This window comes from Gekko japonicus, unplaced genomic scaffold (assembly GCF_001447785.1).
Source record: "Gekko japonicus isolate JY-2015 unplaced genomic scaffold, Gekko_japonicus_V1.1 scaffold156, whole genome shotgun sequence".
Taxonomy (NCBI): domain Eukaryota; kingdom Metazoa; phylum Chordata; class Lepidosauria; order Squamata; family Gekkonidae; genus Gekko; species Gekko japonicus.
Window position 1 is genome coordinate 406,965 of NW_015166424.1, and position 23,179 is coordinate 430,143.

Genomic DNA, 23,179 nt, shown 5'->3' on the forward strand with positions numbered 1-23,179 from the left:
GTCCACCCTCCAAAGCATCCATTTTCTTCATGGGAAGTTATCTCTGTAGTCTGGAGATGAGCAGTAATCCCAGGCATCCCCAGGTCCCACCTGGGAGCTGGCATCCCTAGGCAGCACCCTCTGGGTGACTTGATACCACCTGATTTGCATGACTCAAGTAGGCCCAGCTGCTTTCTACTGTTCATCAGCAGCCACCCTATGAAAGCCAGTGCGGTGCATCGGTTAGAGCTTCAGATTAGGGTCTGTGAGACCCTGGTTCAGATCCCCATCTTGCAGTGGAAGCTGACTATGTGATTTTGGACCAGTCACATACTTTCAGCCTAGCCCACCTCACAGGGTTGTTGTGTATATAAAAAGGAGGAGAGAATAATGTAAGCTGCTTTGGTCCCCACTGTGGAGAAAGACTGTAATTTTCCTAAGTAGAGGCTGTGGGGGAGGGGTGTGGAGATGGAACGTTGAAGATAGAGAGGCAGATAAAGGTAGGTTGGCTGTTGGGTGGGAAGGTAATGGAGTTGCCAACTCCAGGTTGGCAAATTCCTGGACATTTGAGGGGTGGAGCCTGGGGAGGGTGTGATTTGAGGAGGGGAGAAACTACAGACCAGTATAATGCCATACACTCCACCCTCCAAACCATACATGGAGGAGAGAGAGAAAGAAAGGGGGGCAGAAGGGAGAGTGTGAGAGAGGTAGGGGAGACAGGAGGAAGCAAAGGCGTGAGGAATAGGATAACCATCCCGCAAGTTTCTTGCGGGTCTCCACTTGTATACTCATAAATAACACTTCCAACAATCACATATATTGAATCATATACTGATAATCAAAACTTGTAAACACATAATTATGGACTGCTAGCAGTACTCTGTTTCAAAAAAACCTCTTTATCAGCAAAAAGATTATTATGGAAGTCTATTTTCTACCTTCAAGTCATGCTGGATTCATATAATATTCTAGTCTGACAGAAACAAATCAGCCAGAATAGGCCTACAAAAATCGCTAGAGGTATTCTTATAAGTATTCTTTTAAAAAACTTATGCAAATGAAGATTATATCTTTTTTCAAATTATATTGTATTCAGACTCCAAATTAAAGGGTAAATAAAATACAAATATCTAAATGTTGTCACTAAAAAATTTTAAACTATGTAAATTTTAATTTTAAAAGTTGACACTAAATTTTAAAACAATTTTAAAAGTTGTCACTAAACAATTTTAAGCGTTGTGTGAAAATCTACATTTGCAGTCTTCAAAAAGTGAGAAGCCTTCTGAGAGAATCCATGTTTGATGGCGATGTTTAAGATATGGGATTGTAAAAGAAAACAATTGATCCCAGTTGTTTTACCTTTCACTACCATAATTAACCAACCCTGGTTCCCTCCAGCTCAGGAATTTGGGGCTTATAAGGACTGGATGCAGGCTGGATTCTCTCGCCCAATTGACTTTGTACTTCGTGGGAAAATCTGAGACAAAGCATTTTTTGAACAACAAGCAGGTGTACATTTTTCTTGGCACAGCTATTTACAACTGAAAAATTTGATGGAATTTCTAGCTTCTCGAGGCACTTTTTTTTTAAAGTCCCCGGAGGGGGATTTTTTATTTTTTTATAATACTACACAAACTACAAAGAAAAAAAAGGAGGGGGAACTACAACTAGGGGAAAGGAAAGTAACCCACACTATACTAAAAGCCCAAGAGTAGGAGATCATTACCCTGTTAAACTACAGTTAGTAATAAAAAAGCTGTTAATAAACAATATACTTTTTGAGATCCTTTCTTACTAAGCTTATGGGTTAGTTTACTTGTTATGAGAAGATTTCCAGAGCTTCTCCTCCAGCTCGCTTCATAAAGGCAATTTTCAGAGTCCTTCCGCCTTTACATCTATGCTAATTCTCTCTAAAATCTTGATGGGTTCTTAGACGTTCACTCAAAATTCTGCAACCCAGTCTTTCTCCATCTCCAAAGGGATAAAACCGCCAATCTTGAGCCTCTTCCTCTTTGGTCTCATCCTCGGAGCCCAGTGGCATCTCAAAGGCTTCTCAATCTTGAGAGCAGATTCAAACTCTTTTCTATCAGCCGGGTTTAAGATGACACTTTCTAAAAACACCTGCAAGGAAGGAGTTAAGTCCTTGTAAATCTTTTCTGTTTCTCTCATGCTTTTCCTCCTTGACTTTTTGAGATCGCTGTTAGTTTTAGTGTTCATCTCTTTTGCTTTGACAGCCCTCTGTTCCATTTTTTCTGCTATTGTTGCCAACTGCAGCTGCCGGGACACAAGTTGTTGATTTATCTTGGCAAGCTGATGGTTAATACCAACAAGTTGCTCCAGAATCAGCTTGGTGGCTTCCGCTATGAGATCTATAACGTTCACTTCCCTTCTTCTCAGAGTTATTTTCACTGACTTTTTTGGAGTGTCCGCCATTTTAACACTTTATTTTCAATACAAAATCATTTTCTCCCCAGCTCTGAAAATCGCTTATACGCTGTTTAATCGCTTAAATGCTCATGGATATCTCCCACAACAGGCTTATACACTTACAAAGTCCTTCCAAAGTATCTGTTTACAGTTGCCTCTCCCCCCCTCGCTTATGTAAATGCGTCAGAGAAGCATCCCTCTCTCAGCACGATTCCAATCGTTCTAGAGGTTTTGGGGGGATTTTTGCTTCAAAGTATCTGTTTACAGTTGCCTCTCCCCTCCTCTGCTTATGTAAATGCGTCAGAGAAGCGTCCCACTCTCATGACGATTCCAATCGCTCAAAAGGTTTTGGAGGGGGGGGCTTTATGCTTCTATTTACAATTCACTCATTTTAACTCACAGTTCGTTGTTGGTCTTTATCTTGACCACACTCATAATCGCTCCTTCGCCAGATCTCCTGTGCTTGACTGGGTCGGCAATTCTTGTGCCTCGCTGAGAGGATGCAGACAGTGTGTGTGGGGGGGGACCGTCAGGGCGTAGGGCAGCCTCAATTTCCCTGCAGATAGCGGGAAAAGAGGCTCACCCTCAAAAGCCCTATGGCCTGGGGGTCTCCCTGACCCTCTGTGGAGGTGCCGATCCTGCAGCACCCCTCCCCTCCGCTGCTGTGCGGTGCGCCTGCCTCCCTGCTTCTCAAGGCACTTTCGATAGACCACATTCCGTCTTTGAGAATATCTTATTAATGTATGCAGATTCTTCTAAGGGCTTGATGGCCAAATTGTATAAATCAGTTTTACTAGCCAAAAATAAATCCCCACTGAAGCATCAACTTTGCTGGCACGCGGATTTGGAAATGGACTTGTCGGAACTTCTTTGGAAGAAAATTTGGACTTCATCTCTTAATTCTTCAAGAAAGATTGGTATCTGGTGACAATCATTCAAATTAATTACTCGCTGGTACTATACACCATAAAACTGAATAAGATAAATTCATCAGTTAGCCCCCTTTGTTGGAAAAACTATGGATGCATAGGGTAGTATTTCCACTGCTGGTGGGAGTGTCCCATTATACAGTCTTTTTGGAGTGATGTGATAAAGCAAATTAATGAGATCACTTCGCAGAATATACCGATTTGTCCAAAGGTATCTCTTCTTACTTTAATGGAATCAGCTTCGGTTACATCGGCTCAAACAGAAATTACTTCTATTCTATTAGTGGCTGCAAGATTGACTATCGCATCCATGTGGAAATCCAGTTCTCCTCCATCGTTACAACTCTGGTATGAAAAAAATCTGGGATCAGTTTATTTTGGATAAGCTTACACAAATTACTCAAACTACGAGAATTGATACATCAGCATCTCATTCTCGATTTGTTGCTACATGGTCCAGAGTTCTCCAATTTATCTCAGAGAAAAACATCATTCCCTCAAAATTTTCATATCTTCCCTGGATGAACTACATCATGTGTTAAAAGTCTGTCTTGGACTGTGATTTAATATGAGTTTTGTTAACTTGTACTCTGGAGCCAAAGATCTCAGAATATGGTTTCTTAATAGTCTCTGTTTAGGTAGTGTTCAGGGCTAAACCCATTTAGTTTTACAAGTAGAGCTGTAGCATATACCTTAAAAACAACATCCAACTCCCCTTTAGCATTTGGAATAGTGGGGGTCAGCCCAAGATACAGCACAGTTCCTACATGATGCATTGAATCATTGATCCTGATATTTAAACCATTCTCCATCTGGAAGCTCAGCAGATAACCAATTTGAACAAAAGGTTAACAGTGATGAAATACCACATGTGTCTACTTTCTACATGACATTTAAATCTTCCAATTAGCTGGCTTTATTAGATAAACTGTCAAAGTCTCTGTAAGAGTTGCACAACCTATGTACATGTTATAAGATCTGAAACATTCTATACCCTCTTTCAACTTTTCCATTTCAGTTGGCAGCTATCTATCTTCATGACATGAAACTTTGCAGCATTTTACAAGTAAAGATGAGAAGGGATTGTCCTCTCCAAAAGCCTGTTGTGGAGCTCAGCAGTGCTGTGGAGACTTATAATTATATCTTCCTGATAAGAGCCCACTACAGCTTTTTATTGCTATGAAATCTTTTAGCCTTCATCTCTCCAATCTACAAGATAACAAGGATTACTAGTTTGTTTAAGTAGGGATGGCAGCCTTCAGGTGGGACCTGGGGATCCCCTGGAGTCTACAGAGGCCAGACTACAGAGATCAGTTCCTCTGGAGAAAATGGATGCTTTGGAGGGTGGACTCTATGGAATTCTACCCCACTGAGGTCTCAGCCCCCTCCCGGCTGCACCCCCAAATTTCCAGGAGTTTCGCAACCTGTATCTGGCAAAAAAAACCCCAAAACCCTGCCAGTAGCTGGGGGACCTGGCAACCTTGCATTTAAGGCAATGTGTACTTATTGTATTATGGTACTATCATGGAGTTCTATGTCTGCTTCAGGTTGGTACATGACAAAGCTCTTCAGCTACTCCTACTATTGGTCCACAATTGCTGCTTTGAGTTTATTTGTCATGTAAATTCAAGGTTCTTCTCACCTGTGTGCATGATTGGCAGGAGTACATGTCTCAAGCAATACATTTTACTTCTGTTTTAACTGAGTGTAAACATACAGCTGACCCCTCTGTTTTTAAAACAGTTCAAATACCTTTGTGTTTGTTTATTTGAGGAATAGCTTCCAGTTTGAAAAATGCAGTCCAACAGAACATAGCTTTTGTATGAATGCTATCACCAAGTTATTACCACAAACCAGTCCTTTAGCGTTTTCAGAATACAAAGGATTTTTTATCATTCTTAGCTTATTTATCCTCACAACAACCTGAGCACTGGGGATGGTAACCCTGCTCTATGCCTGTTCTCATTCACTGTTAATTTGTGAACAAATGCCTATTGTATATATGTAGAATTTGTTCAGTTTAAAGGAACCCTGGCAAATCCAGGGTCTTGATCCTCTGTAGAAAGCCTTCTTACGTGCACATTTTATAGATGCGTAGGCTCTTATTTACAAATTATGCAGATTGTATGTAGAGGCCATGCCAGTGGGTATAATTCCACTCTCTCATGCATGTTCATTCTTCCTGGATTATAACTTGTGACCAGTCCACTTCAATTAAACAATTATGGTTGGATGCCACATGGTTTTACTGCTAGTTCACATATATCAATTTCAAACATATGTTTATGAAACTTTCAAGAGGAGGACAAGAGAAAAGGGGCTAGAAACAAGCTGAACATGAAACTGAACATGAAAATGGGTGAGTGGTTACATGTTGCTTGTAACTTTAGCTTCCAAACTACCTCAGGCTGAGATAGAGTGGCTTGCCAAATATTACCCAGGGATAACTGAACAGGGCTTTGAACCTGAGTCTACATTATCAAGTCTAAGGAAAACATGGCCACCATCACAGCATTTTGACCAACATTTTCCAAGCTGTCATTGACCTCAGGATGTTGAGTTGGACTAGATTGTCCACCTCCAAGTCAGGGTGTTGCAGGAGCCTTATGTAGGCTCTCATAAGAATCAGGCTTTCTGATTATGAGCCTTTTGGGACCAGGAATTGTCTCATCCAGGTGTTGCCAGCATCCTCAGCGCTGAACCCAGGGTGGTCTTTCCCAAGAAGGAGACACCCCAAAATGACCTCTGAACCTCCACAAGCAGTGCCCTATGAAGAAAACTCAGGCCAAGGAGAATTCTCCAGGCTGGCTGCACTGCCAAGCATTCTCCATGCAAGCAACACCCCCCCATCTATCCTGTCAGCTTAGTCCAAAGAGGACTAGAATGGGCAAGTCTCTGCCCTTGCCTCAGGCATCTTCCACTGACCAAATGGCTAGTCTTTTGTCTGTCAAATGTACAGGCAGGCAGGGACAAAAAGCTTCTGGTCTGAGTTATTGTCATGAATGAAGTGTGTTGCATATTTCCATCCTTCTCTCCCGTTTCACCTATCTGCATTCTTATGCCTATGCCAGACCTATCAAGAAAACATTAACTCTCCATGTCTAGTGGATGGTCAGCCATTCAGGTTCATTCTGCCACACATTAAGAAACATCACTCCTTTTGTCTGGTACCAAGGAAACACCAGACCACTCTATTGTTTCACAATAGACAGCCCCAACACCTGGCTTCTATTGTTAAAGACAGACTCTGCCCCTCTGAGAGCTCATTGGTCACATCTAGGCCTTGCCCATCCTGATGCCACGCACCCCTGGGACCCAGGATTGGCCCAGGAAATCTAGTGTTCTCACCTGAGACCACCCCCAAGACCTTCCATTGGTCTGCATTGTTTTCCAATGTCTATATCCATCAGCACATGGCCTCAGACCATGTGCCTCTGCCCTGATGCCAACTGGCAGACCATCCCCAAACCTCTGGGTTTAGGCCATAAACTCATCTCCATGGACCTCTGTACATCTGGATAGGTAGCATTGCCCCATAACTGACCCCTCTATTAAGATATCAATCACCTCTGCTTTCTTAGTTCTGTATTGTGTGTGCAAATGTTTAAATATTGTTTGTATGCTTGAGAATATTTAGTAAAGAAATCATTATTTTAGCTACCCAGTCTCTGCATCTATTCTTGAGTTCTTGGGAATTCTAACTCCAGTATATGCAGGTCCGATCCTATAGTTATGCCAATTGCTCATTAATATCATAATTCCCCAATCTATTATTAAGAAATAGAGCAATTTTGCTAAGTCCAGGAATATACTACTTAATGAATGTAGTATTTGTGCTTTTCTAAAGAAGAGTCCATGGTGCTGTCACTCAGTTCACTTTTCAGTATCTGTAGGCTGCTTTACATTTGCCTTCATGGAAGCACTAGTAAAGGGATGGACCTTTGGATGTTCATGTTGAAATATCCCATTTTACAAATTTAAATTGATGGTTGTGCTGACTACCATGTGCTTTTATCTCAAGTGTAAGACAATGTACGCTGTATCTTTTTATTTGCGCTACAGATCAGAAACATAACCATCAATGTAAATATTCAAGGACAGTGAAAGGAAGCACACTGCTCTGTTTCAAAGAAAGAGAAGGAAAGCTGAAAAGGAACAGAAAATACATTAATAGAATACATTTTTATTACTTATCAGTGAGCAAATTGGGCAGATGCAGTGGAGTTAATTAAGGCTGCAATCAAGCACATCTTGGAACTAAGATTCACTCTACTAAGTGGGGCTTAATACTGAGAAAACCAGCATAGACATAGGATAGGCTGGTTTTCTACACCTTGTTTAGTACTCTTGGAGGGGATATTTTTTACATAACAAACAGATCATTTCTGTTGTTAGAAGTCTTTAATAATGGCTTTTAGCTTTGCTGATTCTTGTCTAATATTTGTTTTGGAGAATGTGATTCTATATTAGAGACACTGCTATTACTGGGTCATTAGACCTGCATCCAAGCAGACTTGAAAGTTAAGAAGCTATTATAATTTTGTTGAGAAATGAGCTGAGGCTGAAAGATTCAGTAAAGCATGGGGCTACCAGGGATTTTAGAAACTGCCATGTGCTGATGTTCATGTTCAGTGCCCTGTTTTCCACAAACACTGTGTTGATTTCTTCTAATGAGAAAAAAACCATAACAATCATGCATACAAAAATAGTTCCTTTCCACATGAAATGTTGCATACCATTTTAAAAATAATGAGCTGTGTCTTTGGCTGGCTGCAAAGTCAATAGAAGCAGTTAACCTCCCCTGTTCTGACAATGCACAAGAGAACAGCTGGCTGCAAGAGAACTAGCAGTAATTAAAGTGAAAGGAGAAAGTGTAAAGGGGTAGTGGCCCTGAGAAACAACAGAATTTCATCTGTCCAGTCTGCACAGCTTGGTACCCAAGGGATGACTGGGATGTAAAAATGACCTCTCCCCTGACAGAAGGGGGAAGGAAGGAGCATGGTTCTGGGGCTTTCACCCCAAATGGGATACTCCTGTTGGCCCTCCCACGGCAGCAGTCCTGAAATTCTCCTCCTGGTAGTTACAGGACTCTCATGAGCAGGAAAGGGGGGGGGGGACACAAAGTGCCAATCTACTGTGGACGCCAATTATTGGTGAACAATCACCCCCTCCACCAACAAAAGGGCACTTCCGTCAACAGAAAATTATTGTTGAATATAAGTTCATATATTTCCTCATAAACTGAAATTTATAGCAAGATCCAATATTCTGGGTTTTTTATTTTCTAAAATAATTTGAAAATATTTCATTATCAGGAAATGAAATCACACTGTTGGATGTCAATTGTTTTACAGTTGGATGTAGAAAATGTGTGACTCTCTTTACAATACCAATTCTATTTAGTTATAATAGATTATAGTCTCTAGAAAACACATCCGTGTTCTTGGTATTCCTTCTTATTCTGATTAGACTCACAGCTATGATTGCATCACAATGGGAGAGAAGTTACACGTCCAATTTAAAAGTTTAACTGCAGCACACAGATTAGCTATGTGTACGACAATCTCCTAAGCATGTTTACTCAACAGGAGTTCTGAGTAAGTTCAATGGGAACTTAATAAATATACTTAAGACTGTGGTGTAAATCTGTAGCTGGACATTTTCTCATATGAAGTGAGATACTATGGAGATCAGATGGCTCCCGCTGACAGCAGCAGTTCTGCATCTCCTCCTCTTCTGTGTCCCGTAAAATCTAGTAAACAAAAACACATGGAATCTTTGCACTTTGAGTAGGCACCAATCACATGTGGCTTATATGTTTCCAGTAGCCATAACACCCTGCAGTAGGGACTGGAAGGATTGTGGACCTTACTACTGTGCAGAGATAAGCTTGCACTGTCTATCTTGCTTTTTGCTGCTCACAGTTGCTGTCCGAAGGCCAAACCACATGGAAGCACATCATGCACATTTACATTAATGTGTTTTAAAGTTGCACTGCTTCTGTTCCATCCTTTAGGTTTCATTTATGGCACCTTTGTCAACACATTGGCCACCTCTGTCTCTAGCAGTTGATTAGTAACTTGAATGTCTCAATCTGTGAAGTGTAAAGAACCATTGAGACAGAGATCCAAAATCAACTCATTTCTTATTTTACAGTAACCTTATATTCATATATCAGAGGTATCCAACTTTTTTGAGCATGTGGACCTTCGGAATTCTGACACAGTGTGGTGGACACAACCACAAAATGGCCACCACCAGAGGCAGAGCCAATCACAAAATGTCAGTGCATTAGGTTATATATAACTCTAACAATAACTCTTCAACATTGCAGGCAGAAGCTCTGCTGAAAAGGATGCATTTTAAAATGAGCATATTATTTGAAAATATTTTCTTGCATATGCACAGCTTACCTCAGTTACACAATGCAGATCCTTTTGTTGTGATGAAATCTGCTGCCAAAGCAACGTTTTTTAAATATCTGCACAGCCAATCAGAGACCAACCTGGCCCTCCCCATTTTCTAAAAACACTTGGTAGGCGCCAGGAAAGATGTTGGCAGGCACCATGGCTCTTGTGTGCGTCATGTTGAGGTAATCAGCTTCCCTCACATCTTATTATTTATTTATTGCATTTATATCCCATCAATTCTGGGAACAGGTTCAGGGCGGGTAACATCATCCTGTCCTTATATATAAACGTGTTTTTGCATGGCAGTATTCGATGCTTGCCAAAATCAGTTGGCTGCCTGAACTGCCCATCAGAAGGTATGCCTGAGTCCCGCCCACAGAGCCAGGTCCCGCCAAAACTCCAATCTGAACTGTTTAACTCAGCAGCCCAGCAGCCATTTGCCTGACCAGCCTTCTTCAGCCATCAGGAGAAGATCAGCGGAGAAGCAGCCGTGGCCATTTGCCTGCCGACCATTCTTCAGCCCTCAGGAGAGCCTTGCAGATGGCTGTGGTTCTTTGTTTAAAATGTTCCCTCATCAGGTTTAATTGAGCTGTAGTTCGAGAGAGGGGCCTGCAGGGTTATCACTCACTGGGTTGAATGGGGCTTCCTCATCTGCTGGCCTACAGTTCCCAGCTGCCCCAAGGCCCAAAAGTGCAGGAAAACAGGGACTGTCCCAAGGCAGTCTTCATCCCTGGGAGCAGCAGAAATTCGGCCACTCCACAGTCAGCTGGACTGGAGAATGAATGGAAGTTTCCCTGCTCTCTTGGGCAAGAGAGAGAGGCTGAAGTATAGGTGAGCCCACAACCTCCAGAGATAGAGAGTATTCTGTGTAGTGAAAGAAGATTACGTTTAACCCCTGTTGATTTATGTCCTGCTAGTTCATAGTGTGTGCTTACTCCTAGAGTGTGTGTGTGCTCCATAACTGTGTAAATAGTTAAATAAATTCTTTAATTTGGACTAATAATCTGTGTTGTGCTCTGACCACATAGTCTCCCCTGCTCTGCACAATACCAAAGGGAGGGGGTAGCCCAGGGAAGCAAGGAAAGACCAGACCCTTGGGTTGCCAACTTTCCAGGAATCCCCCAAAGATTGGGGATTCCATCTCCAAATAGATTTGGCCAGAGGGGTCTCACTGTACCTCTAAAAAGGCAGTGATGATTCCGTGAGTGGTGGCAGCGAACTTAAGGAGTGAGATATACCCACAGGACGAGGGTGGGAGGAAAACAGCTGACTTGTAAACTGGAGCCCATTTTGCCATGGTAGGCAACCAAGCTTGGTTCAGACAAAGCAAGGAAACCCTTTGCAGGCCTTTGTGAGGAACTCATTGGAGCCAGTCCTGACTAGGGTTGCCAGCTCCAGGTAGGGAGATTCCTGGAGAATTTCTGGTAGAGTTCATGGAAGCCAGGCTTTGGGGAGGGGAGAGGCCTCAGCTGAACAGAATGCCTTACAGCCCACCTTCCAAAGCAGTTATTTTCTCTGGGGTGGAGAGATCTGGAGTTCAGTTGTGATACCTGGTGATCTTTAGGCTCCACCTGGCGGTTGGCTACCCTAGGCGTAGCACTCAGTGCTACAGAGCAGGGTCTGCTAGATCCAGGTTCTTTCTGTAGAAGCTGAGTGGGTGATTTTGGACCAGTCACAGACTTTCAGCCTTACCTATCTTGGTGGAGAGCACGTGGTGGGTTGCTGATAGAAGGTAGGGGATTTTCTTTCTCCCTTTGCCTTCTTAGCTGCTGTGTGGGAGCTGAGAGAGAGTTGGGTTCTTTGTAGTCTGATAGAGAGTGGCTCTGTTTAAGTCTGTTTGGGGCTGTTTGTGATTTGCGGGTTGTTGGAGGCTGAGTGAGTTGCTATGGAGTGCTGTTGATTGCAAGCCCCATCTCCTATTGTGCTGGGCTCTGCTGTGCTGAGCAGGAAGGGGCCTTTTGAAACAAAAGGCCACTCCTCATCCTGTGGCTCTTAGCCTGTGGGTTCTAGCCTGTGGGTCTTGCTTGGAGGCCTTGTAAGAACCTGAGTAGAGGGCTGCTTCTGAGTTATGGGGCGAGAACTGCTGGCAAGGTAGCCATTTGGTAGGTCTCAAAGTTTTCAGGGTACATTGCCACAACAAGAGTTTAGGTCAGAGTTTGAGGAAAGTTCCTGAGGCTGTAGATGGATAACGAAGGATCTACTCCAGTGACCTGTGTGGGTTGTGCCATGATCATTTTTCTGCCATGCCATGAAATGCATTACACATGCTGCAAGTGCAAGCTTATAAGAATGCTTGAGAAGAAGGTGGGAGAACTCGAGGCACAAATTTGTACACTGAGGAACATCAGGGAGGCAGAAAGCTTTTTAGACGTGAAGGAAGAGGGGCTCCTGAGAGAATGGCAAGAGCTTGCAAATCCTGAGCAACAGGAAGGAAGTAACAAGGAACAGGTGGGTGAGTGGAAGAATGTGACCTTGAGGAGTAAGATAATCAGGAAACACTCACAGACAGTGGAGCTGCAAAATCAATACCAGCCGCTTCTGATGATAGAAGATCAGAATAGCACACTCCGAGATCAAAAGGATGTGACTGACATACAAGCACACAGGCAGAGAAGGAACCAAGCTATCCCACGGAGGAAGAGACAAGTAGTGGTGGTTGGTGACTCCCTACTGAGAGGGACGGAAGAAGGTGTATGCAGACCGGAAAAGGACTCTCGAGAGGTTTGTTGTCTTCCTGGAGCATGTATCCGAAATGTGACTGATAGAATACCAAGACTGGTCAAGACCTCTGATCGCTACCTGCTCCTGCTGATCCATATGGAAACAAATGATACGGCCCGAAGAATCCTTGAATGGATCTCCAAAGACTACAAGGCTCTGCGCAAGAATGTGAAAGATCTGGGGACACAGGTGGTGTTCTCCTCCATTTTACCTGTTGAGGGCCATGGAGCTGGAAGGGAGGATACTGGACGTGAATGGCTGGTTACATAGATGGTGCCATTGAGAGGGATTTGGCTTCCTGGACCATGGTAGGTACCTCCGACATGAAGGACTGTTGGCGACGGATGGGGTGCACCTTACAAAGAATGGGAGGAATGTCTTTGCTGGAAGACTTGCGAACCTGATCAGGAGGGTTTTAAACTGAAGACATCAGGGGTAGGAAGAAAAAGCCTGATGTTGTGCGGCATCCCCAACACTAAGTTCAAGAAGGGGAGTGACCAGAGAATAAATGAATGGGAGAGAGGTGAGTTCAGTAATTTTCATGTAAAATCGAAGGGATGTTTGGTAGGAAAGGATGTCTGTAATCTGTGATTTCTTTATACTAATGCACAGAGTATGGGAAATAAACAGGAGGAACTTGAACTTCAAATAGTGGAAAGTAAGTATGATCTGATAGGTATCACTGAGGGTGGGATGAGTCTCATATATGGAGCACAGCGATTGAAGGATATACCTTGTTTAAACAGAACAGAATAAACAAAAAAGGAGGCGGGGTGGCACTATATGTCAAGAATGAATACGCTTGCACTGAAATTCAGGATTTTGAGAGTTGCCCTGTTGAAAGTGTGTGGGTAAGGATAGAGCGGGGGAGGGGGGGGAAGAAGGGGAAATTGTTGTGGTGGTATACTACAGACCTCCAAACCAATGAGAGGAACTGGATGATGCATTTGTAGAACAGCTTGCTAAACTTTCACAGAGACAGGATGTAGTGGTTATGGGAGATTTCAACTATCCAGATATTTGCTGGAAATCTAACTCTGCTAGAGATAGGGCATTCCACAGATTCTTGAATAGTCTTGTGGACAACTTCATCTCTCAGAAGGTGGAGGTGGGAACCAGAGGATCTGCTATCCTAGATTTAATCCTGACTAACAGGGAAGAAATGGTTGATGAAGTGAATGTTGTGGGATCCTTGGGGAATAGTGACCATGTCAGCTTGGAATTTGACATAGAGAAGGATGTGAAACCAGGACATAGTAGGACTCGTATCCTGGACTTCAGGAAAGCTGATTTCAAAAAACTCAGAGAAATATTAGGTAGGATCCCATGGCTGGAAATGCTGAGGGGGAAATATGCACAGGAAGGATGGGTGATGCTGAAAAATAAAGTGCTTAAGCCACAATCGCAAACTGTTCCGGTAAGAAAGAAAGGTGGGAGACGGGTAATGAAGCTGAGGTGGCTGAACAAGGAACTCTCTGAAGAGCTGAGACTAAAAAGAGAAATGTACAGGAAATGGAAGGAGGGTCAGATTACTGAGGGTGAGTACAAGAAGCAGGCTCGAATCTGTAGGGATGGTGTCAGAAAGGCTAAAGCGCAGATGGAGCTGAGGCTTGTGAGGGATGCTAAAAACAACAAGAAAAATTTATATGCCTATGTTCAGAGCAAAAAGAAGAACAGGGGTGGAGTAAGCTCATTGCTAGGGGAAGATGGTCAAGCCTTAACAAGGGATAAAGACAAAGCGGAATTACTCAACTCTTAATTTGCGTCAGTCTTTAACCGTAAGGCGAGCTGTATGCAAACTGAAGAATGCAGGGCATATGAAGGAAGGGGAAATTGCCAGTCCAAAGTAAGTAAGGAAATGGTTAGAGAGCATCTAACTGCCTTAAATACTTTCAAATCTCCAGGGCCAAATGGTTTGCATCTCAGCGTGCTAAAAGAAATTGCAGATGTTATTTCAGAGCCTCTGGCTCTAATCTTTGAGATGTCCTGGAGTACTGGTGTTGTGCCGGAAGACTGGGAAAGAGCAAATGTTGTCCCTATCTTCAAGAAGGGAAAAAAGACAGACCCAGGAAATTACAGGCCTGTCAGTTTGACATCAATGCCTGGGAAAATTCTAGAGCAGATTATTAAACGCTCTGTCTGCGAGCACCTTGAGTGGAATGAGTTAATTGATAGTAGCCAGCATGGGTTTATCAAGAATAAGTCATGCCAGACCAACCTTATCTCCTTTTGTGACAGAGTTACCAAAATGGTTGACTTTGGCAATGCTGTGGATATAGTGTATCTAGATTTTAGTAAAGCATTCGACAAAGTTTCTCATGATCTTTGATAAGCAAGTACAAAATCTTCTGTTCTATTGCTGGCAAAACACTCTCCCAAAGTGCAAGCAAACTTCATGAAGGAACCTCTTTAAAAAGTCAAATCTAATTCTTCTTCTACAGAGCCGAACAGCTACCCTTCTGAAACTACCTTCAGATTGGCTGATTCTGCATCAGATTTTCCCTCTGTTGTTTTAGCAAACCCACATTGGAACAGAAATTCCCCTCTGCATTGCATGCTGCTTTCGCTGCCTTTGATCATCGAATATTATGGTACCTTCTGCATAGGTATATGGCTGTTTTATGGCCGTTCAGGGTTAGCTTTGCAGTCAGCATGGTGTTGGCCTGGGGTATTCGAATGTGGTTTTGAGATGCAGTTTTTCCTCCCAGTTGAGAAAATGTAGAGCGAATGCTAGATGCAGAATCGCCCACTGTTATCCAAAATGGTGTGCTTATTGCAAATGGTGATGACTAGAAGCTGCTCTTTACCTGAAGATGTGTTGCTGTGTCATCACCTAAAAGTCTTTTTCACAAATTGTGTTTTAAGATGTTTGAAGTGAACTGTGTGAATGCCTGAATGTGACAATGGGGGTAAAATACAGGTATATTAGTCAGGCATTTGAGTTTGGCTGTGGCTCCTAAATCATGGTTTCTTGCTGTGTATTATCTGAGCAATGACTCTCCTGCAAGACAAAATGAATTAATATCCACGTGGCTAGGTCTTGGGGTAGGTTTAGATATCTGTAATACATATGGATAGACACAATTTCTAGTTGCACTTGGAACATAATAATCATTTGACGTACTATGATTAAGAATCTGAACAGCTTATGGGACAGACCACTACAACTGAGAATGCCCTCTTTGTCACCCCAGAATGCATTGCTCTCACTCATCCCTCTTCAGCTTGAGGCTATTTGAGGAATACAATGTAAAGATTCTAGCCCATGTAGGATTTTCTGTAATAATGCACACCTTTCATCCCTGCCAGTTTCATTCAGAAGTCCCCTAACATAATAATTTGCTGTTTGCCCTTCAAATTAACAGGGCTCAGCTGGTCTTTTTAAGCTGTCAATAACAAAATGCACACTACGGTGTAACCCAGAGCCGAGCTTTTAAAGCATTACGAGCTCTGCAAACTGGGTTAACAAAAACAGATTGTCAGTTTCCTTTACAGTAATTTTGCAGCCTGTGAAAATGATTCATTTTTGTGTTTCTGTTCATTACATAATTAAGCAATATGTATAAAATCACACAGATGCAGTTGGGTACTGAATCTCAGTGTTTTGAAACATTAACAGCATGCAAAGCATAATTACATACATACTACATTCCCAAGCTAGATAATTCAGCTTCTCAACATGAATGGCACAATCCCATGTGCTCTAGTGCAGCTACCATTAATTTCAAGGGGGCATGTGCAAGAGAACTTTCCAATGCGCCCAGCCCTCAGAGGTGGGGGGGGGCAGCAACCAGGGAAAGGGCTTTTTCTGTAATTGCATCTACCTTGTGGAATGTGTTTCCCGGTAAGGCTCACCTGTTCCCTATGTAGCTTTCTCTTAGGTGCCAGGCCAGAACGTTTTCACTCACCCAGGGTTTAAATTAAGGGGTGGGTTAAGTGGTTAAGTCAAGTGGTTAAGACACTGAACTGCCGGCTGGAAGGTCGGTAGTTCAGTGCCGCATGACAGAGTGAGCTCCTGTCTCTGGTTCCAGCTCCTGCCAACCTAGCAGTTCGAAAGCAAGAAATTGCAAGTAGATAATTAGGTACCACTTCGGTGGGAAGGTAACAGTATTCTGTGCACCTTGGTGTTTAGTAATGCCAGCCACATGACCACAGAAATGTCTTTGGACAGCGCTGGCTTTTCGGCTTGGAAACAAAGATGAGCACCACAACCCTAGAGTCAGATTTGACTGGCTTTCGAGCAAGGGAAACCTTTACCTTTTTAAATGCAATTTTAGTCTGGAAACTTTTAAGTTGTAAGTGGTCTATTTTCATGGTCCATGTTTTTATGCTGGGCTGGGGTTTTTAATGCTGGATTTTACTTAATATCTCTTATGTTTTGTTTTTATTATTTGTATTCTTGTAAGCCACCTCGGGCAGGTTTCCGGAGAAGTGGCATGAAAATCTTCTGAAGAAATAAAGCATCATCATCACCAGCAATTAACATGACTAAAACATTGGATCATCAGAACAGAATAATAAACAGTTCAGCAAAAAAGCTCTCTTAAAGAAAAAGTAGCAAAATACGCTACAGCCCTCACTTCACTGGGCAGTCCATTCCATGAGAATGGACCCAATGCAAAAAAGGGCCCTCATTTAAGCTCTTGTCATGTAAGATCTATGAATCAAGGTAAGTTGGATGTGGTGAAAAATGAGATGGCAAGACTGAACATCGACATCTTGGGAATCAGTGAACTAAAGTTGATGGGAATGGGCGAATTTAACTCAGAAGACCATTATATCTACTACTGTGGCCAAGAATCCCATAGAAAAAATGGTGTGACCTTTATAGTCAACAAGAGATGGAAAAGGCAGTAATGGGATACAGTCTCAAAAAACGACAGAATGATCTTGGTCCAAATCCAAGGCAAACCATTCAACATCACAGTAATCTGACGCAGAAGTGGACCAGTTCTGTGAAGACCTACAACACCTCCTAGAACTAACACCAAAAAAAGATGTCATCATAAAGGACTGGACTGCTAAAGTAGGAAGTCAAAAGGTAACCAGAATAATGGACAAGTTTGGCCTTGGATAACAAAATGAAGCCAGGCAAAGGCTAACAGAGTTTTGTCAAGAGAACATGCTGGTCATAGCAAACACGACTCTACACATGGACATCGCCAGATGGGCAACACCAAAATCAGATTGATTGTATCATTTGCAGTCCGTATGGTCATAACAATGGTGTTCCCAGTAGTAATGTATGGCTGCAAGAGCTGGAACATAAGGAAGGCCGAGCACCGAAGAATAGATGCTTTCGAATTATGGTGCTGGAGAAGACTCTTGACTCCTTGCACTGCAAGGAGATCAAATCAGTCAATCGTAAAAGAAATCAACCCTGACTGTTCCCTGGAAGGCCAGATACTGAAGCTGAAGCTCAAATACTTTGACCACCAAATGAGAAGGGAGCACTCACTGGAGAAGACCCTGATGCTGGGAAAGATTGAAAGAAAAAGAAGGGGACGGCAAAGGATGAGATGGTTAGACAGTGTTATTGATGCAGCTAACATGAAATTGAGCAAACTCCAGAGGATGGTGGAAGACAGGAGGGCCTGGTGTGATGTGGTCCATGGGATCGTGAAGAGTTGGACTTGACTGTGCAACTGAACAACAAACATCTTCATGTACAGAATCCCACTTTCAAGCACAAAGATAAGGGATGATACGTATGTCTTTCTGTTTCTGATTTCATTTACACATGCAAGTATTTTTTAATCATGATTCTTTCTACCAACTCATTTCAAGAATGATTAGATTGATTTTAAATAGGGGAGTGGAATACACCCATTTCACTGTCTAGGTTCTAGATTGTGTTAGACCACACAGGATTTGTGCTTCAAGTCAAACGCAGGCCTCTGTGTAGCCAACTTTTAAATAACCTGACGATGCATTTTTGCGCTGATCTTCTTAGTGTGTATTCCCAGGCAAAGGTCCCAGAAAGAGGATACGGGAGCTAAGGAACCCACATATCCAGGATGTGACCAGATTATAGAATTGTTTGAATCATTTCCAATGTTTTTTTAGGCTTGGTTATGGGACTGAAATGGCTTTGGATGACTTGTGCTGGGAGATGGATAGAGGGAGTGTGACTCTGTTAATCTTCCTGGACCTTTTGATACCATTGATCATGGTATCCATATGGACTGCCTTTCTTGGCTGTGATTGGGAAGCACCATTCTGTGGTGTTTCCAGATGTACCCGGAGGGTAGGTTTCAGAAGGTGGTACCGGGGGACTGCTGCTCAGCGCCTTGGCCTCTGGCATCCCACAAGGCTCCATCTTATCCCCAAGCTCTATAACATCTACATGAGGTCATCTGGAGATCTGGGTTGAGTTGTCACGAATACGTGGTGACACTCAGCTCTATATTGCTCTACTGGCTGATCCCAGGGAGGCTGCAGAAGCCTGGAACTGGTGCCTAGAGGCAGTTTTGGATGTGGTCTAATAAACAGAAGCTTAATCATGACAAGTTGGAAGTGCTTCTGGTGAGCAGAATGTCTGACCTGGGATTTAAGGAGTCATACATTCTGGATGGGGTTATACTCTCCTTGAAGGGATAGATCCTTAGTCTGTGGAGCCTCTTGGACCCAGGCCTACTGCTAGATAAGCAGCTGTTAGTAAAACAGTAAATCACCGTGTACAATTAAACAATATTTGTTGGTTTTTAGATGCAATGTTTAGAATTCAATTATTAACAAAATTACAACAATAACACTTCAATATGCAATATAAAGCTTAGCAGTACATACAGAGTAATACAGTACAAGTTACAGACAAACGACGGAGTTCTAGTACACTATCCGTTTGCGTGTCCTTCTTCAGGTTTGTCATTCTGTAATTATTTCTTCATTAGAATGAAGTGCTGCAAGCCATATTTCAAAATGCTAATTCTTATAGAATCTTTTGAGTACGCTACCGCGCTTAGATTCTGGTGACTGGGGAGCTCCTATAGCAAGCTCTAATGTGACTGGGTCTACAGCATATAATAATTGGCTCAGAGGGAAGAAATAATTACAGAATGACAAACCTGAAGAAGGACATGCAAACGGATAGTGTACTAGAACTCTGTTGTTTGTCTGTAACTAGTACTGTATTACTCTGTATGTACTGCTAAGCTTTATATTGCATATTGTAGTGTTATTATTGTAATTTTGTTAATAATTGAATTCTAAACATTGCATCTAAAAACCAACAAATATTGTTTAATTGTACATGGTGATTTACTGTTTTACTAGCTATTATACACCGTGGTCCTGTTTGTTGTAAGATAAGCAGCTGTGGCAAGGAGTGCTTTTTACCAGCTTCTACTGGTTAGCCAGTTGCAGTCTTTCCTGGGCAGGAAATATCTGGCCACTGCGGTACATGTCCTAGCTACATCTAGATAAGATTACTACAATGCACTCTATGTGGGGCTTCCCTTCAGGGTGCCAGCCCCCAGGTGGGACCGGGGGATTCCCCAGAATTACAGCTCATCTCCAGACTACAAAGATTCCTGGAGATTTGGGCACAGTGCCTGGGGAGGGATGAGTTTGGTGAAGGGAGGGAGCTCAGTGGGGATTGTGATGTCATTGTGTCTACTCTGCAAAGGTGCCATTTTCTCCAGAGGACCTGATCTCTAATGTCTGGAGATCAGCTGTATTTCTAGGAAACCTCCACCCAACCCAGAGGTTGGTAATGCTAGTGTGGCTGCAGGTTGGGTTGCAGGACATCCAACTTGACTGGTGTCATGTGTATCATGTAGTTTGGCCCTGCGTATGCAGATGAAGCTGATGTTTAATGAACAAGAGCAGGCTAGGTTTTGCTAGCCAACTAGCAGCCCTACCGAGCAATACTGAGTTTTCCCTGTATGTCAGACTCCCCTTACTAAAAGGCACAAAAGTAGGACCAACAAAAAAAAAAAGATAACTTTTGTGTTCAGAGACCCACTCATATTTCATTTATTTCTCTGATTTTGCTTCAGGATCTGCTTAAGCTTGTCAGCTGACAGAGACAGAGCTGGTTCCAAAGTACCAAAATAACCATGCCCGGTCCTTTATGCTTCACTTAAGAAAATGCCTGGTAATAAAAGAGAAAAAAGAGACCTATTTAAATAAGTAATGCATGTGAGGAATAACAAAACAACTTAGAGCTTCCATCTGGCCTGTTAATACCTCTTTGACCTTTTGAGTTCTATTCTCCTTTGTTCTGCCATGGACCCACTCTTTTATTATCTGAGCCTGCATAGGAAATATTAACTTTGCATATAATTAAGTGAATCAGTGCATGCAAAGAGTAAGAGGGCAACTCTAAAACAAATAACTGGTAATGAATGCCTCAAACATTTAATTATCTGTTATGGTCTCATTTGCAATAAATGCATAATAGATGTTTATACCACCACCACCCGTCTTATTCATGTGCACTTTGATCCTACAAATACACATTGCTATAATACTGTCAGATTCCTGGACAATTGAGCACCCAACAGCACTCTCTTGGCAGTGATATGTTTATTGAGGCTTTAGCAAGTTCCAAGCTGTGACTTTCTGTGTCAGAACTGATGTTTTGGTGCCAACCCTGAAATTGTACAGGATTCAAACAAGCTCCTCCCCCCCAAGTGAACCCTCCAATCACTCCACACTCCCAGCCTGTATTTTTACTCTCCTCCTTAGAACATCTACCATTATGTTAAATACAACAGCCAAGCTGGTAGAGACAGGTTTTCAAGGATATCCATTTTTCCCAGATGCTGGGAGGCAGCTTAAGAAAACATGTTCCACTGAAGCTAAGCAAAGCAGGTTCACACACACACACACACAGCCCCAATTTATGCCCACAACAGAAGAGAAGAAGCACACAAGAACAAAATCATGGCAAACGAAGTTCTGAGTTTGACAAATAGTGCACAGAACGGCTCATGCTACAGTGATATCAAGTCCTCAACAAATAGAGCAATAGACTCAACAAATAGAGTCTGCTGTGCTGCCTGTGAGATGCAGTATTCAGCACACAGAACAGAACTGCCCTTCTGACTGAATTGGTTTCTGGGGATACTCTAGAACAAGGGTCTGCAACTTATGATTCTGGAGCCAAGTGGAGATCAGTATGGAACCAAATATGGCTTTTTTTCAAAAAAGAAAAGCAGATCTTTATGTTAAGGTAATTGAAAGAGTAAGTGGGATGCTAGAATGAGCAGTATGTGAAAGGCTTCTTGGAGATGATTTACGGAAAGGGAAATTATAGATGAAAACAGTTGCTAGTAATCCAATAGCAAACCATGATTTCTTTATGACTGACACAAGACATTGGACTTCCTTTGAAGCACACTTATTGAATGACTTTGAAGCACACTTATTTTAACTGTTTAGGTTACCTGCAAGACCCTTGTCAAAGAGGATTTGCTGTATCCCCCTTAAGACAATCTTTTGGTTATTTCCATGCATGATGCAGATAGAAAGGCAGCAAGCCAGTAGAATAAAAAAAGTGAAGAACACAATTTCTGGAAGCCAGATAAAGCAACAGCCTGGAAGCATGCATTCATGCTTCGTTCCTCCCTTATATAGTTTGGGAATAGGTAAGGACAACTGTTTCAGCCCTCCCCTGGGTGGCACATATTGCTCCTTGGACTGTAAAGAGAAGCAAATTGGTCTGTCTGAACCATTGGTGCTAAAAGATGCATGCACTAAGAACAGATGATTATGCTTCATCTAAGGATGTGCATTTGGCTATTTCTGGTCTGACTATATATGGGTACATTGGGGAATATGGATTGATATCTGGCTGGCTGACTTGATACTGGCTTGCCAGGTTGTTTGGCTTGAATTCTCTGGTTTGACATTGGTTCTGTTGGGCTTGCCATATTAGCTTATTTTCGGCTTCTGCAGGTTAACATTGGTCCTGTTGTGTTTGCAAGCCTTACTTCAGTTGACTTGGCTTTGTTTGACATTGGTTTTGATAGGCTTGCCCTATTGGCCCATGGTTCTTCTGAGATTCTCTGGCTTGACATGGGTTCTGTAGGGCTAGTTGGTTCTGTTTGCATTTGGAGGCTTTTTTCCAGTGGTTGCTCTTGTGTGTTGGCCATTGATTTCTTTGCCCTGAAGAAAGCATGATTTTTTTCCCTGCACAGGAAACAATGGAGAAGTTGGGTAGCTGGGAAGCACCTTGTTCAAATTGCTTGAAAGTAGGGGGTTCTTTACTGGACAGTCAGGACTCGGTTTCCTGCAATATTGGTGTCATTTGCTTGAAAAAGCACCACTTCACACACACACACACACACACACACACACACCGAAAGAGTGCCCCCCACAGGGAATAACAGCCCAGAAAATTCAGGATACTCTGTAAATCCAAAAAATACCATTTTTTTCAGGTGCACAAATCCGTAGTCTGATCGGCTACTGTTGGTTCAAGAAAGCATTATAGGCCACACCCAATAGCAGGAACTCATTAGCATATTGGGCCACACCCCTGACAGCACAGCTCATTAGCACATTAGGCCGCACCCCCATTTTACCAGAAGTGTGGTTATGCAGCCACACCCACCTTTTACTTGTTATTCTGTTTACCTTGTTTGTTGTCAAAACCCAGGGCTTTTTTGTAGCAGGAACTCCTTTGCATGTTAGGCCACACACCCCTAATGTAGCCAGTCCTAATGAGTTTCTGCTGTTGGGTGTGGCCTATTATGCTAATGAGTT